The sequence below is a fragment of the Hibiscus syriacus genome, unplaced genomic scaffold (assembly GCF_006381635.1).
Source record: "Hibiscus syriacus cultivar Baekdansim isolate YM2019G1 unplaced genomic scaffold, ASM638163v2 tig00111877_pilon, whole genome shotgun sequence".
Classification (NCBI taxonomy): Eukaryota; Viridiplantae; Streptophyta; class Magnoliopsida; order Malvales; family Malvaceae; genus Hibiscus; species Hibiscus syriacus.
In genome coordinates this window covers 2,721,277-2,740,094 of record NW_024063208.1, presented here as the reverse complement: position 1 = coordinate 2,740,094, position 18,818 = coordinate 2,721,277, and the positions used below count along the sequence as shown (strand labels likewise).

Here is an 18,818-nt window from a genome sequence, read left to right as displayed (position 1 = left end):
TACTTTAGACCAAGTAATGGTATTGGTTTAATGGTTGTATACATGTTTAGTTTATTAAGTAACCAATGTTTGAATTTTTTTTACCCCAAATTTGTTTTCCTTTATTTTCTTTAACCGGAGGGTGACACATGCCACTCTTTAGTTAAAAGAAATAAATATATAAAATTAAAATAAATTTAGTCCTCTAACCTAATAGTGACACTAGCATGACAATGCGGCATCATTCGATTGGACATTAAATTTATTTTAATTTATTAAAAGTATGACTAAATTGAGAGAACATGTAAATAACATGAAACAAATGTGTGATTATATCAAAATATTTAACTGTTTTTAATGGCAATTAACTCAGGGTGACCATAGGGGTGTAAACGAGCCGTGTCGAGCTCGAATCGAACTCAAAATCATGAACTGAAGCTCGTAAAAGCTCGAAAAAGGCTAAAAATGAAAAAATTCTTAAACTTAACTCGATTGAAGCCTCAAACTTGAATCTGAACCTTAAATACATGAAAAAACTTACTAATTTTTTTTTAAAAAATCAACACATAAATGTTAATATTATTAATAATTTATTTAAAAAATAAAATGTTAATATATTCTATTTTCAAGCTGCTCACGAGCTTTTCGAATTGAGTTTCAAGTAGCTCGTTTCGACTCGTTAAGAATTCAAGTTGAGCTCAAGCTCGAGTCAATTCGATTCGAGTATTTATCAAGTCTTGACCGAGTCGATCTCGAGTAGCTCGCGATCTGTCTAGTCACATTTACAGCCCTAGGTGACCACATCTTAATTAAATAAAACGAAAATAATTATATTTTATTTTTGAAATTAGTGACAAAAATGGACGAAACACAAACATAAGTTATTATCCGTTTAATTAACCCTTTTAAAAATTTAAAGATACCACGAAAAATTGTGTCACGTGATACACTTTTTTAAGTGTCGTAATTGGAATTACGGAATTGGTTTTCCCTGAATTCTCGTATTTGTTTCACGTAATTCGTTTTCCGAAAAATATTTTCTCGTTTTTATTTTACGTAATTCGTTTTCCGAAAAATGTTTTCCTGTGTTTGTTTTACGTAATTGGTTTTCCTGAATGTAATTCATTTTTCTAGTTACAGAATTTCATTTGTGTTTTCTGTAAAATGACTTACAGATTCATTTTCCGTAAGTCATTTTCCGAACTTTTCACTTCAAAGAATAAATACTCAAAATAATTTTATTTTATGAATTTAATATTAATAAAATATTTTAATATCATTTTCATCAAAATATTATTTATTTATTTATTAATATTTATAATAATAATATTATAATTTTAATATTATATAAAATAATCAATTATATTATAATAAATAAGATATTATATTTTTATTTTAATAATATATAATAAAAATTATATATTTAATAATGAATAATACTATTATATATTTAATAATATTTTAATAAAGATATTTAAAATATACTAATTAATATTTTTAAAATATAATATAACACTATTACTTTAATAAATATTTTATTATATTTTATTTCACTAAAATATACAAAAATTATTATTTTTATTAATAAAATTATAAAAATAATATTTAATAATAAATAAATTATTTTAATATTTTAAAATAATATTAAGTTTTATGATAAATAATATTATTTATAAATAATTTTTAAAAAACTCTTTAACTAGTGGAAAAAAAGGTTTAAATAACATCTTCCAAACATCATAAAACGTTTTCCAGATGTTTTTCAGAAAAATGTAATTCATTTTACGGAAAAAATTTTCCGGAAACGTTTTCCATAAATGTAATTCATTTTCCAGAATTCAAATTCCTGTAATTCATTTTCCAGTTCTAGTAATTCAAATTCCAGTAATTCATTTTTCGAAAAACCAGTTACAGCCAAAAAAACAGACCCAACATGAATATCAAACCAAAGAAAATTTAATAGATCAAATTATAATTTTCCATTAAAAATTCTCAAATTATATATATATATATATATATATATATCTTAATTAAAACCACTTATGTTATTTTTTATACATAAGTGATTACAAAATAATATTTGTTTGGAAATTTTTAATCGAATGATAACATAGCCAAATTAAAACACAAGAGAATTTTCAAATTGATTATAGTATTTGGACTAAAATTATAGTTTGACCAAGTTCTATTATTTGAAAATTATTACATTTTTTATATGGATCAAATTTGTATTTATTGTAGCTCACAAAGATTCAATTTTTCTGGCAAGAAAAGTAAGAGTTGTCCAACGTAAACGTGTCTATGGTTTTGGCGGTTTTATTTAGAGTCTCAAAGACTCTCTCTTTGTCTGTTGCGTTTCTGAACAAACATTTTCCTTCTAGACGATAAATTACACCATTTTTATTTATTTATTTATTTATTTATTTATTTATTCCATTTTCCTCAAAGCTTGCTCCATTTTTGTTCATGTTTCGTTGGTTGAAAAAGATAATCTGAGCTGGGGGGAAATGGGATTTTTTAGCACTTTTCTGGGAATCATTGGCTTTGGGATTGGAAGTTCCTTTGGACTGTTGGTTGGATTCTTTCTCTTCATTTACTCCAAGCCCAAACCTGTAAAGGTAAGCAATGAATTTATCTCACCCTCTAAAGTTTATTGTTTTCTGGGAATTTATTGATTATTTTTTTTTAGTCTTTGATGGGGAAAAAACCTTTTTTTGGAGTTCTTAATTAAAGTTGAAATATTTTCCTTCGTTTTCTTTTTGTTCTTGTTAAGATTAAATCTGGGCATTTGTTAATTAGTTTCTCCATTTTCAGTTTCTTCTGTCATAGTTTAATGCTTTACTGTTACTGGTTTCGGAGACAACAATTCTTCTGAGCTTCTTAGTTTTTGTATTATGGTTTTAGATTTATATCAGGGATTTAAATAGTGATCTGCTATCGGAATAACGGCTGTGGTAATGGTGTTGTCCGAAACTATTATTGTACGACCTTTGTATCCGCCATGATTGCAATAGTATCCCTATGCATACAATCGGCAACTGAAAACACAGGCACAACCGCAATTCAAATCCTTGGATTTCATTGATGTCTTTAAAGATTTGGTGAATATGGTGTTTTTTGCTATTTTCTGCAAAATTTGCAACTAAAGAAAACTGGGTCTTTAATTCTTTAATCATGCATGCACTTGTTCTAATTTACTGATTTTCTGTCAATTTATGTTAATGCAATGCCGAATTGGTTAATGATCTATGCGTCTAGCTGTTCCATTGATGTTATACACAGGGTAGTTAACAAAGAAAAATATGAACTATCAACTTTGGATGGAGTGTATGACTCTTCCAAGGATTCGATGATCGGATAAACCAGGAGATTTCATCTTAAAGTCGTGGTAGATGCGATGGCGTATTCCGAATTCTGTTAAATATTGGATTTACGATCGTTTATGCACGTGTTCTAGTTGAAGTTTTTTTTGTTCTATATTTTGATTGTATTGCACTCATTTGTGTAGTTGAAGTTTTTGACATTATGTTAATGGTAGGGGCTGAATTATTCAATGACGCCTTTAGCTGTTCTGTTGCTATCATATAGCTCGAGCAGTTGAATAAGTATCGACTTAAGATAGGACAGAGTTCCTATATTTTCGGTATGGTTTGATGAGAGTTGAAGTACCTTGAAATGGAAAAGTCATGGCAGACATGTTGGCGAATTCGCAACTAGAAAACAGAATTCCTTCTGTGATCGTTTTTTTTAATTTGCTTACTAGCATGTGTAGCATAAAGTGATGTTTTTTCCTGCTAATTTATGCCTGTTTTATGCTTATTTTTTGGACCATGTGGTATAGGAACCAATTACTAGGTCACTTTTTGAGCTAGATGCCGATGCTTTGCTCGATATTCTACCGGATATTCCGTTATGGGTAAAGTGTCCCGATTATGAGAGAGTAAGTATTCGAACTTTAGAATTACTTGTATTGTTTTTACTCAAGCTGCATATTGATGGTTATTGACTATAACAATGCAGGTAGATTGGCTGAATAAGTTTGTCACCGATATGTGGCCGTACCTCAATAAGGTTAGTTCGATGACTTAAAACAGTTTCGAGATTTTCAATCACGTTTTAAACCCAGAGCTCTGCTTTAATCTACAGGCTATTTGTGCTCAAATAAAAAGCATTACCGAACCGATGTTTGCCGAGTACATCGGGCGTATCAAATAGAAGCCATTGAGTATGATAATCTAAGTCTGGGAACTATTCCTCCAGAAATTCATGGTAAGTTCCTTTTGCTATTAACTTTGCTCGCTGTAACGAGATTCAAAGCCAAAGATAGAAGCAAATAATTATCTCTGTTACCGAACTCGAAAGATTAAGCTGGAGTTTCTTTATTCCCCCCCCCCCTCATTTTATTGTAATTTACGATTTTTCAGGTCTTAAAGTGTGTGAAACAAATGAGAAACAATTAGTCTTGGAACCAGCACTTCGATGGGTTGGCAATCCAAACATAGTTTTGGCAGTGAAGCTGTTGTCGTTCCGAATTACCGTTCAGGTCAGAAGAGTCTAAAGAAAGAATCAAAAGAATAATTTATCTTTTTTATGTTTTCTTCAAGAGTTTGATTATGATGCTTTGCAGTTGGTTGATTTACAAATATTTATGGCACCACGGATAACTTTGAAACCTCTTGTACCGACCTTACCGTGTTTTGCGACTGTTGCAGTGTCACTCCTCGAGAAGGTTAGTAAAACCTTTTGAACTCTGAAAACGATAAAGTATGAAATGGCCGTTTATATTAGCTTCTAAGTATAGATGAATGCTACAATCATTTTCCGGCAATGATATTTACTACCTGCCTGCAGCCTGATGTAGACTTCGGGATAAATATACTTGGAGGCGATATTATGGCTATACCCGGACTTTATCAGTTTGTCCAGGTACCGTACCGGTCATTTCAATAAGAAAATGAATAGGGGCTTATGTACTTAGAACTCTGTCCATAGACGAGTCAGCTAACTGTTCGAGCTGCCTGCAGAAAACAATTAAACAGCAAGTTGCAAGCCTCTACATTTGGCCGAAAACATTAGAGATTCCGATTCTTGATCCTTCGACGTAAGCTTCTGTTACATATTATGTTAGTATCTACTCTAATATTTATGGCTGAGGTTTCGACTTTGTTCATATATAGAGTTGCTGTAAAAAAGCCAGTCGGAATACTACATGTAAACGTTGTGCGGGCACAAAAGCTTCTAAAGAAGGATTTACTCGGAACGTCGGACCCTTATGTCAAGTTGAATCTTACTGGAGAGAGCCTTCCATCGAAGAAAACAACCATCAAGAAGAGGAATTTGAATCCGGAATGGAACGAGAAGTTCAAGCTTATCGTGAAGGACCCCGAATCGCAAGTTCTTCGGTTACAAGTCTTCGACTGGGACAAGGTATTTCTGGCTTCCAGTGTACTAGACAAATTGTTTTTTATCTGAATAACAGTTCAAATTGTTGCTTTTTTTTTCTCTTTGTATGCATCATTATTTTACAGGTTGGTAATCATGATCGGCTTGGCGTGCAGTTCGTGCCCTTGAAACATCTTACGCCCTATGAGAAGAATGAATTTAAACTCGACTTGCTGAAACACACAGATAGTTATGATCCTCAAGATAAGAAGCAAAGAGGGAAAATCGTGATTGAGCTGGCATATGCTCCGTTTAGAGAAGACAGCGTTAAATTAGACGGGACGCAAGATGGGCAGTGGAGAAAGGAAAGCGGATTCAACAGGCGATATTCCGAAAACGAAGTTTATAACGGAGCAGGTCTGCTTTCAGTTCTGGTTCAAGGTGCCGAGGCTGTCGAGGGTGAACGCCACAACAACCCTTATGCCATGGTTTTTTTTAGAGGAGAAACAAGAAAGACAAAGGTAAACATCTTTGCAGTAGTACTAGTTTCCGTTCGAACATCAACTTCTTTTCGCAGCTTAGCGATGTTCGGTTTTTTTCAGATGATCAAGGGAACCCGGGATCCCATCTGGAACGATGAGTTCCTCTTCATGCTCGAGGATCCTCCTATAAACGAGAAGATCCACATCGAAGTCGTGAGCAAGAGAACAGGCTTTAGTTTCCGATCAAAGGTAAAGCATACGACCGTCTTCGATTCTCGCTGCATCATTACATCCTTAATGTTTGCTTGAATCATATTCTATGTAGGAACATCTGGGAAACGTCGATATCAATCTCACCGACGTCGTCTATAACAGACGGATCAACCAGAAATACCACCTGATCGATTCAAAGAATGGAATGATACATGTCGCCATAAAATGGACGGCGGCTTGAGGAACAGGAAGGGGATTTTAACAGATGTAAATTGGTTTTGCAATAACAAATAAAAGATTTGAGGACACAATGGATCAATCATGTAGTGAGAAATATAGGAAGACAGATTACTGCAAAAATAAAAACAGTGAGAAATGTATATAATCCCGCTCAAAATTTTCAGTGCCATTACATTTTTTTCTGGACAGAATTTGAAGGTAATCCTATGTCGGATACGGGATCGGACGTGAATGTCGACTATAATGATGTGTTTGATATTTGTATGGTTGTGTTCCATTAAAGCACATCACATATTTTCACCTCACCAATATAAAAACGGTATACACTCTATGACCTGTGAATTAAACCTGATACGAAGTTCAAAAAGATACAATTTGATCGCATTTCCAGTTATGAGCTTATCGATTCTTGCATTTTAACACGTTTATCAATATTAATTTTCACAATACATCCATTTCCAATAGCAACGTGCTCATAATTCATTATAACATACCAATATGCATCAGAAATGCTTATAAATATACCTCAACACGGTTTTTAGTAGTAGGAGTTGGATACATTATCGGTTTTCATAATTTACGCAATTTAAATCAAGATTATCTACTCGCATGTTATCTAAAACAACAAAACACACGACGAACACAGTCATGAATGTTGGTAATACTTACAGAGAGCAAGAACGTATATCTCATATTGGGAAGAAAAGTACCTTTTCTCTTCCTCGTTGAATGTGGTGAACCAACTTCCTCGTACGTTTGCACTGTTATTGTTCAACTTGTAGTCGTGATTGTGGTCATATTCGTGATCATATGTGTTTCTAACAGGTCGCCCGTGTTCTATCTTTTAAGATAAAATCCGTAAGAATGTCTTTTAAATGGTTTTTGTAATGTTTTGTTACAGATAATATTTGTTGAAATTATATGTGGACTAGAATAAAATTTAGAATTAATCTGTTGTGATATAACAGTTGTAACAACTGTTAATATTTAAAGCTTGACTGATGATTTTTTCATAGAATTAACTTAGACATTTTGGGGCTAGGTTTAAACCTTCAATACAGCAGACAATAACTTAATTACCAGTTTTATACCAGCTGTTATACGGAAGCTTAATTGCTGCAGCAATAACAACCAAGTGATCCCTATCTTAAATCAGGTTTTTTCAAATTCTTTTTTTCGATGCCAAAAGAAGAGTAGTACCACCATTTGTCTTCTCTAATTTTTGAGCATACGAATCCTAGAGAGATTGTGTTAATCTCGGGGGACGTACACCTACTACAACAATTACGCACATTGAGGTGAATTCGTTTCTAAAACATTGATTCTATCATGATACGATTATTGTTTATTTCTTTATTCGATTTTATTATTGTCCAATCAATGCTAATGATTTTGTTTTGCAATTTTGAATTTTCTAATAATGACTACAATAATCTAATTCGAGTTACTTCAAATTTATCAACTTACTCGTTTGTTTTCTCTTTCTCTCTCATCCTCAAAATTCCAACTTCCTGCTCGTAAACGTTGTCATAACTGTTTTTAGGTGGAACAATTATTTATTGTTTAAAAACAGTTGCGACTTTAATTTGAAAAAATTGGTAATTTTGGATTAATTTTAATAGAATTGGATAGAGTTGCCATCAACCTTTGGGTTAGGTACGTCGAATACCTAAAACATCTTTTAAAAACAATTTTAAGAAAAATCATTTTTTAAGACAAAAGTTAGTTTGCATTTACCAAATATTCGATTAAAACGGGTTCGGGAGTCGGTTACACGTGGGGAAGGATTAGCACCCCCACAGCATCCAAAATTGGTATTGTTTCGCTTACACGTTGTTGTAATGGTGGAAATCCTGAGTCAAATATCAAGTTAAAATATGATCCATTTATTAAATATTAATAACTTGCTTCAAATTAATTAATTAAAGAAACTATTTATTTGAATAATAGATCTAGCAAAAACATGAACTTAAAGGATTAAATTGTAAAAACATAAACTCAAAAGGCTAAAATAGCTAAAACATAAATTTAAATGACATAAATAGCAAAAACAGAAACTTAAGTGACTAAAATAAAATAACAAAAACTAAAGTGTCAAAATCAGAAAAACATATATATTCATATGCTGGAATGAAAAACACATAAAAGTTTAGGGATTAATAGAAATTATACCAAAATACATAATATCATCATAAAAGAGTCACAGGCCATCGTATTGCTGCGCTGCCATGTCACCATCCGATCATTCTGAAATTTCAGTATGTTGTTCTTGTTGACCTTGCGCAACTTTTGACCGTTCGAAATGTTGATTGGAAGTCCCGATCGCCGGCGAGAGGCCAAAAATCGTCCGAATTTGTTTTCTCCGATTCACCATCGTCCGATCGTTCTAAAATTTCAGTATGTTGTTCGTGTTGACATGACACAACTTTACGCTGTTTGGAATGTTGATCGGAGATCCCGATCGTTGGCAAGAGGCCAAAAATCATCCAGATTTGTTTTCTCTGATCCATCACCGTCCACCGTCCAATCGTCTTGATTTTTCAGTATGTTGTTCGTGTTGTCATTGCACAACTTTTGACCGTTTGGGATGTCGATCGGAGGCCCAAATCGCTAGTGAGAATTCTGGCATAATTCAAGACCTTTTCCGACCGTCCGGGATTTTTAAAATCGCCCCTGTTTCCCCTGCTTTGGGTCGATTCCTTGGACCTCAACAAGCTTCCCGTACGGACGCTGTTAAGCAGATCTGGAACTATATCAAATCCCACAACCTCCAGTTCGATCGGACCACCTTCCTCGTAGAGCAACGATCGCCTTCGTCAGCGGTTTAATTTCTGAACAAAAATTCTGGGTTTTCTCTTTTTCTTCTAATTTCATAAGATTTTGCATGCTAATTTTCTTGATAGGTAAAGGTTTGATTTTGTGTTATAGCACGGTTTTTATCAAATTTTTATCTGAACAAAGAGTGTTAATTTCGCATCCACGAATTTTGATATATCCCTTTTAGCTTTGTCGTTGTTTTGCATATCCCTTGCATATTTTTGTACTTAATATTTATTAATCTTGTTGTTGTTGGATCTGCTTTCTTTGACTTAGCTTCTTGCTGTTTTTTTCTCTTGTTTTTATACTGATTTTTTTTATCAGCTTTGGGTTTGATGTTTTTCAATTAGTTGAGTAGGATTTCATTACTTTTATATCTCGTGTTACAATTTTAATCCTTTTTTGCTTAGCTCGGATATTTATTGAACTTTTAAATTATAGTTTCTAGATATTGGCCTATAGTTAAATAAGATAGTATTATTATTTCTTAAAATCCTATTAAGTAACCAACTAGGATTTTTAGTACTCCTCAATTCTCTAGCGTTTTATTAGTGCATCTTCTGTCTTATTTGGATTCTTTTTTCATAGTTCCTCATAGCTTCGGTTACAGATGATTACTTGAGGTCATGTCATTCTTTTAGATCCCATGGGGCGTATAGGGGGAGGGCTCGACAGAGTGGTGACAAGGAGACTAGATTAAGAGTTTGCTCGCTGAATGTAGGCACATTAAATGCTAGGCTGCTGGAGCTGACCGACGTACTAAATAATAGAAAAATAGATTTTGCATGTATTCAGGAGACTAGGTGGAAAGGGTCTCGCGCCAGAGAGTGTAATGGGTACAAGTTGTGGTATTCAGGCGTAGATAGCGCTAGAAATGGGGTGGGTATCTTGGCATCCTCTAGGCTCAAGGAAAATGTAGTTGAAGTTTGCAGATACGGGATAGGATCATGATGATTAAGGTTATTATAGAAGAGGAAGTAGTGAATGTCCTTTCAGTGTACGCCCCACACGTTGGCCTAGGGGAGGGGGAGAAACGTTGCTTCTGGGATCAGTTAGATGATATACTTAGGAGCATTCCGGAGGACCAAAGAGTTTTCATAGGGGAGACTTCAATGGCCATATAGGAAGTGCAACCGACGGGTATGACGGTGTTCATGGGGGTTTCGGTTATGGTAGCAGGAACGATGGGGGGCGTACGTTGCTTGATTTTGCTACTGCTCACGATTTGGTGATCACTAACTCCTTCTTTAATAAGAGAGATGCGAACTTGATTACGTTTCATAGCGGGGGACATTGTACCCAAATCGACTACATCTTGATTAGAAATCAGGAACGATGGGCTTGCATTGACTGTAAGGTGTTCCCTGAAGAGGCATGTGCATCACAACACAAATTGTTGGTGTTGGTGTACCGCGTACCCCACGGGCGGAGCACTCATAGGAGGGCTAAACTTGGTAAACCTAGGATCCTCTGGAAGAACTTACATGGAGCGACAACTGATGACTTTAGGAGTAAGGTTTTGTCTAATACAAGTTTTGAAACTACAAACTCAAAAAATGCAGATATGTTATGGAAAAATATGGCAAATTCCATCAGAGATGTTGGCAAAAATACCCTTGGGTTGTCGACGGGGAAGGCCAAGGAACATAAAGAATCGTGGTGGTGGAACGACGAAGTCCAAACTAAGGTGAAGACAAAACAAACTTGCTTCAAGGAGTTTCTACAATGCAATGACGACGAAGAAAGGTCGAGAGCTAAACAAAGATACCAGGAGGCAAAGCGGAAAGCCAAGAAAACGGTAGCTAAAGCAAAGGATAAGGCATACGAGGAAATGTACAAGAGATTAGACACCAAGGAAGGACAAAATGGCATCTTCAGACTTGCAAAATCTAGGGAGATTAGGTAAAAGGATCTAGGTAACATTAGGTTTATTAAGGACAACAATGGTGTTCTTTTAGCGAAAGATCACGATATTAAGAGGGTTTGGGGTAGTTACTTCTTTGGCTTATTTAATGACGGTGCCTCTCCATGTAGAGATAGTATCGTTGATGGGTTAGCCGACTATCATACTACGGCCAATGACTGGCCTACAAGTAGGATTGGGTTGGAGGAAGTCAAAATGGCTCTTAGAAAGATGGGAAGGGACAAAGCTGTCGGTCCTGATCAAATTCCTATCACTGTGTGGTTGGCCCTAGGAGAAGAGGGAGTTAAGTGGTTGACCAACATCTTTAATATTATTTTAGAGACTGCCAAGATGCCAGAGGAGTGGAGAGAGTCTACGGTGATACCAATCTATAAAATAAAGGAGATCCCCAACGTTGTGGTAACTACAGAGGTATTAAACTCCTCAGCCATACCATGAAGCTATGGGAAAGGGTGATAGAGGCTAGGTTGAGACAAGTTACTAGGGTTTCGGAAAACCAATTTGGCTTTATGCCAGGCAGGTCTACCACGGAGGCGATTCATCTACTTCGACGACTTATGGAGAAATATAGGGAAAAGTCTAGAGATCTTCACATGGCGTTCATTGACCTTGAGAAGGCTTATGATAGTGTTCACCGCGATACGATCTGGAAGACTTTGGAAACTAGACGGATCCCAACTGCTTATATCCGGGCGATTCGTGATATGTACTGTAGATCTACTACTTACGTCAGGACTACAGTTGGCGACACCGAGGCATTCCCGGTGGAAATCGGACTCCACCAGGGGTCGGCTCTTAGCCCTTACATCTTCGCCTTGATTATGGACGACATCTATTGTGCGACACCAGACGGTGTACCATGGTGTATGCTTTTCGCTGACGACATTGTCTTAGTTGCTGAAACAAAATCTGAGTTGAATAGTAGACTGGCTACCTGGAAGACTGCTTTGGAAGAAAAAGGTTTAAGGATCAATATTGAAAAGACAGAGTATGTATGTTCAAACTTCAATGGGAACCAAAATGATGAAGATGTAGAAGTATGCATAGAAGGACACGTTCTCCCCTCAAAGGATTGTTTCAAGTACCTAGGGTCTATGATACATAAAGATGGGGGTGTAGATGATGACGTTACACACTGTATAAAGGCGGGATGGCTAAAGTGGAGGGCCGCTACTGGAGTTCTGTGTGACAAGAAGGTCCCTCTAAAACTTAAGGGAAAATTTTATAGAATGGCAATAAGACCAGCGCTGTTGTATGGATCAGAATGTTGGGCAACCAAGAAGGATCACGTGAGGAGGATTGAGGCCGCAGAAATGAGAATGCTTCGATGGACATGTGGTAGGACTCTGAGGGATATGACGACAAACTCTGCTATTAGGATGTCCTTGGGGGTGGTGTCTGTTTCCGAAAATTGAGGGAGGGAAGACTACGGTGGTTTGGGCATGTCCTTAGGCGACTACCGTCGGATGCGGTAAGGAGGGTAGAGTCGATTACAGTCGACGGTGCCAGAAGGAAAGGACGACCAAGGCGAAAGTGGGAAGACTGCTTGAGATCTGATTTGAGGGATTTAGCCCTTACCGAAGACATGACCTCTGATAGGAAAATATGGAGGCTAAAGACTAGGGTAGTCGAGTAGTGTGGGTCACATCTATAGGGTGTATCATCTCTGTCTTCTTTTAATGTCTTTGTAGTATTTTCCATGACTTATACTTTTAATACGTTTCTGTTATTGGTATTTATGAAGGATTAGAACTGGGCTTGCTAACGTTGACTTCTGTGTATCATTCTCTTCATGTTTCCTCTTTTAAATTAGCCGGATCTTATGTTTCTGTCTATATGCAGAGATTCTTTCGCAGGGATTATTATGCAGGGATAAATTCCAGTTACAGACGCACATATGATTTTTAATGACTGCATATGAATACTGATTAGCTATGTATTTATGTATTTATTTATATGCATTGCATTTTTATCTAAATTTTAATTTTCTGACTGCCGGAGGTCTTCCACGGAAGCTACTCTCAACCTGGCGTTGGGGGTAGCCTACTACCCTACCTCCCCCTTACCCCATACATATGGGAATTGGGTTTTGTTGTTGTTGTTGTTGTTGTTGTTGCTCCCCCCGTTTTGCTCTCTCCCCCTTCTTTTTTTTCCACATTGAATGATCTTATTTATCTTTTTTCACTCACCTAATCTCCTTGTTTTTTCTTTTTTTTTCAAACTTTATGATGAGATGTTGATGTAGTAGGTTGGTATAATTTTGCTTTTGACTATGGCAGATGATTTGGTGTAGTTGGCTCCAACATGTCATGGGATTGTAGTGGCCTGCAAACATATTATTATTAATTAGATAATAATAATAATAATAATAATAATAATAATAATAATCTAATAATGTATTTTTTTTAGATCGGTTAAAAATGAGAGTCTACAGCTGCCCCTCTTTGCACATTTTTGTATTAACAAGAATAGGGCAAAGACAAAAAAGACAACCAGTTTTTGTCCTGTAACAACCCGAATTTTTACAAAAATAATATTTAATTGAAATTGGAGGTTAATTGTAAAAATTGGCGAAAATTAGGGACTAAATTGAAAGATTTTAAAATCTGGAGCTTGTTTTAGAGTTAAAGAAAATTTAGGGACTAAGCCTTGAATTTACCCAATAAAATTAGGTAAATTTTGGTTATATATGTTATATGCGTGGGTGGTTTTCTGTTTCAAAACAGAAAACCACCACCCCAAATTCCCTTTCCCATACGTCTATTTCCGACCCCGATTCAGACGCCGTCCGAATTCTGATTGTCGTTTTGAAACCACCGTTGTGTTCATCATCGAGCGAGGAACAAACCCTTCGATTTAATTGAAAAGAAACGGTGCCAAACGTCAGGAATTTACAGTCAAAGTCTTGACGTTTTTATTAGCTCTATTACCAGGAAAATCTTAGATTCACCTCCGATCGTTGCTCCGTTTACGACACCTCCTGCACCATCGTGTTCCTTGTATCGTTTCGAGTCCGCTGGTGTCAACCTTGTTCACCGTCGACGGCGTCGCGTGAGGAGGTGGAGCAGTCAAAGATTCGGCCGAGTTGAAATCGAGCTCTCCGCCGTTCAAAAATTTGAACCGATCTTTGTAAGTATCTCGAAATCGCTTAAAATAATTTTTATAAATTTTTCCAGAATTTTTAGACCCCCGGAGGAGGCCTCACGCGCCGCCGCAGGGAGAGTGGAGGGCTGAAAATCGGTTTGACCAGTTTTTTAACCGGTTCTGACCGGTTTGATCGGTCTGAACCGGTTTGATCGGTCTGAACCGACCCGACCCGACCCGACTGACCTGACCCGATCGTTGACCCGACCCGACTGTTGACCGCGACCGTTGACCGTTGACTTCATTTGACAAAAACTTAAAATGGCTTTGACCGACCCTTAAACGACCGTAAATCTTTTCCGAGTATACCTATTCTAATAATTTTCGATGTCCCGAATCCATTTACGAAGTCCGTTTTGTCAAATTCGAACCCGAAGGCCTCCAAATTGACGGTCAAAGTGGTTGACTTTGACTTTGACCAAGAATCTGAATTTTCAAAAAGTCATACTTTATGTGTTTTTCGACGTCCTGATTCCGATTCCACAATCCGTTTGGCCAAATTCAGACTCGAAATACCCCAAAATGATAGTCAAACCCGAAAAATGCTTATATACTTCAGAATTCTAGCTTTGAACAATTAAGTAAGATTTGGGGCTGATTAATTATTATTGTTTGAAGGTACAAGAGACTCTCCGGATCGTTCGACAGCTCAACCCAGCTCTTCTAGATTAGTTAAACCACGTATACCAGTATTCACCCGTTCAAAAAATGTAACAGAGCGTGGTGAAACCAGCAATCAGTAGATCTACTATCTGAACCCATTATCGAGGTGTGTTCTTGTTTACTACATAATGGTTTTATATGTTTTGAAATATGGTACATTGAAATCTATGGTTTATTATTGTTGGTACACCGATTTATTGTTGATGATTTATGGACTTTGATGACTGGTATATGGATATTGATTTTGGGATGGATTGAACTACAATTGTATAGCTCTGATCAAGCTAATAAACGGGCCTAATGTGACTCTTGAGGGCCCCAAGATGTTTCATTAGGTCGGCTTTCCTTTGCTGTGTGCTTAGGGTAAGCTATATGGACTTATTGACTTGGGCTTAAGGATACAAGCTTCATAGCCTATCCTTAAGTCGGCTTTCTTTTTGCTATGTGCATAAAGTAAGCTATATGGAAAATAATTTTGGGAACTACTGATGGTGTACCAGAAAATAGTTTAAACTATGATTTTCAAAAGTTAAACTCTTTTACGAATTTGTGAGATTTACTGGACTATGATTTGTTTAAGGTACCTATGGTGATTTTATGGTAATGTTGGGACACACTGAGCCTAGCTCACCTTTCGAAAATATTTTTCCCTCTTTCAGATACTGTTGGTTAGATACATCGGTTCGAGCACTTGGAGGATCAACATATCTCTTGAAGTATATCTGATTGTAATGTTTTATCTTGCTAGTTGACATTATCTTGGTGACATGGACCTTATTTTAAAGTATCGTATTTTAGGATGATGACACTTTTACTATTACTGTTCGGTTTATTATGATTTTGATTTTGAAGACCTGTTTTAAATTAATTTATTACTTATTGGTATTATATTTACAAGTTGGGTTTTGATAGTATAATATAATGTCATTTATAATGTGATTTTACAATGATTGAATATCGGTTTCAGAAAATGTCTTTAAGAATCATGTATGTGATCCACTAGACTTAGTCAAAACGCATAGGCCGGGTCTAGGGGGTTACATTTATTGGTATCAGAGCTTTTGGTTCTTAACCCTCGGACTGTGTATGAGTCCACATTGAAAATACGGTTTTGAAATATTTTACAAAACAAGTTACTAAGGCCATGTCACAAAATTATTAAGATTTTTAACTGTGTTCGAGACTCCAAGTGCTTATCTAACCCTAAGTTTCATCTTCTAGAGTAAACTTGAGATCCATCAAAATTAGTGCTAGACGTGGTCGTCAAACTAGCCGTGGACGAGGTCGAGTGGCTAGATTTACAGACCCGATCGATGGGATACGAGTAGATCCCCCACCTCCGTTAGGTGATCCTACTCCTACGACCCCAACGAATCTGCCTTATGCTGCAGGTATTGGCATGACTACATCGATCATAGGAGTGACTAATATTGAGTCATCAGCACAGTCCGAGAAGAGGACTCATATTTTGGCCCCTCAGAGAAGCAATACACGTTTTAGGCCTGCAACATCCTCATCGTTAGTTGGCAGTCGAGACGGTTCCTCGTCGTATTATCATGGACTCTTTTGTGAGTATTGTGGTAAACAGCACACAGGAGAGTGTCGTAAGAATATGAGTCTTTGCTATCAGCGTGGATCTAGTGGTCATTATCAGAGGGATTGTCCTCAGCTAGCTTCGTTTGAGTAGACTGCTACTCAGACTCCTGTGCGTTCTCAGATTACAGTACAGACCACAATTAGAGATCGTAGTCAAGAAAAGACTCGAGGATCAGCGTCTAGGACAGACAGTAGAGCCCGACCTCAGCAAAATTGAGGGCCAACAGCTTCTGAGGCTAGACAGCCAGTTTTGGTTTATGCCACTAGATGTCAGGATGACAGAGATGAACCTGAGGTTATTGAATGTACATTTACTATTTATTATATCTCATACTTTGCATTACTGGACAATGGCTCCACTCACTCCTATGTATCGAGCTCGGTATCTCTAAACCTTCAGATTCTGATTGAGAACACTGAAAATACTATTACAGTTACGAGTCCAGTAGGACAAGAGGTATTAGTGAATAAAGTATTTCGGCGTTATCCTCTTGAGGTTCAGGGAGAAATTTTTTATCGCTGATCTTATGGAGCTTTCTTTAGAGGAGTTCGATATAATTCTTGGGATGGATTGGTTGACTAAATACAAAGTAAATCTGGATTGCGAGTACAAGAGAGCTACTCTGAAAACTTCTGATGGTCGGACCGTTGTGTTAATTGGTGAACGTCGCGGCTATCTCTCCAATATAGTTTCAGTGATGGAAATTGATCGTATGATCCGAAAGGGATATGAGACTTTCATTGCCTGTATTTTGAACACCAAAGGTGCATTGTCCACGATCGAGGAGATTTGTACAGTTAGCGAGTTTCCGGACGTTTTTCCGGAGGAGTTGCTTGGGTTACCTCCTGATAGAGAGGTAGAGTTCGAGATTGAGACTTATCCAGGATCTTCACCTATTTCGATGGCACCTTATTGTATGGCTCAAAAGGAACTTAAGGAGTTGAAGTAACAATTGCAAGAATTATTCGATCGAGGATTTATTCGACATAGTACTTCACCATGGGGAGCTCCAGTTCTATTCGTGAAAAAGAATGATGGGTCGTTGAGATTATGTATTGACTATCGAAAATTAAACAAGATGACGGTCAAGAATAAATACCCACTACCAGGATTGATGACTTATTTGATCAATTGCGAGGAGCTACTGTTTTCTCTAAGATTGATCTTCGTTCGGGGTATTATCAATTGAAAGTTAAAGGATCTGACGTTGCAAAGACGGTCATTCGCACTAGATATGGTCATTATGAATTCTTATTGATGTCTTTTGGTTTGACGAACGCTCCTGCAGCTTTCATGGATTTGATGAATCGGGTGTTCCGACCATATTTGGATCAATTTGTGGTGGTCTTCATTGATGATATTCTGATCTATTCTCGTACTGAGGCAGAGCTTGACGAGCATTTGAAGATTGTTCTGCGGACTTTGAGAGAGCATCGTTTATATGCCAAACTAAGTAAGTGTGAGTTTTGGCTTCAATAAGTGTCGTTTCTGGGGCATATTATTTCTACGCGAGGTGTTCAGGTCGATCCCAGCAAGATAGAGGCTATTATGAATTGGAAACGACCTAAGAACGTATCTGAGATCTGCAGTTTCTTAGGCTAGGCTGGTTATTATCGACGTTTTGTTGAGGGCTTCTCGATCATTGCTTCTCCTTTGCCAAAGTTGTTAAGGAAGAATGTGCCGTTTGACTGGGGCGAGGCACAACAGGAGAGCTTTGAGGAATTAAAGGTGATTTTAACTCAAGCACCGGTGTTGATTCAACCAGAGTCCAGGAAGGATTTTACAGTGTATAGTGATGCATCACATTCAGGACTTGGTTGTGTTTTAATGCAGGAAAGTAAGGTGGTGGCTTATGCATCCCGTCAGCTGCGACCGCATGAGTGTAACTATCCTACTCACGATTTGGAGTTGGCAGCAGTAATTTTTGCCTTGAAGATTTGGAGACACTATCTTTATGGAGAGAAGTGTTACATTTTCACGGATCATAAGAGCTTAAAGTATCTTCTAATCTAGAAGGAGCTTAATTTGAGACAGCGTCGTTGGTTAGAGCTTCTAAAGGATTATGATTGTGTGATTGATTATCACCCTGGTAAAGCTAACATTGTAGCGGATGCTTTGAGTCGAAAGACGGTATCGGAGTTGAGGTCTTTAATGGCCAAGATTAATTTATATGACGATGGCACTTTGTTAGCTGAATTGCAAGTTAAGTCGACCTTGGTTGATGAGATCAAGGCTAAGCAGCCCCTTGATAGCTCCTTACTTTCCATCTTTGAGCAAGTAGAGCAGGGGACAAACTCAGATTACGCAATTGATCAGGATGAAGTTTTATGCTTTAAAGGTCGATATTGTGTGCCTGATAATGCTGAGTTGAGGCAGA

General features: G+C 36.9%; 1 pseudogene; it reads left to right on the top strand.

Moving 5' to 3' along the window:
• The first annotated feature begins 2,252 nt into the window (after positions 1 to 2,252).
• Positions 2,253 to 6,510, top strand: LOC120172693 (annotated as a pseudogene).
• Positions 6,511 to 18,818: the final 12,308 nt, after the last annotated feature.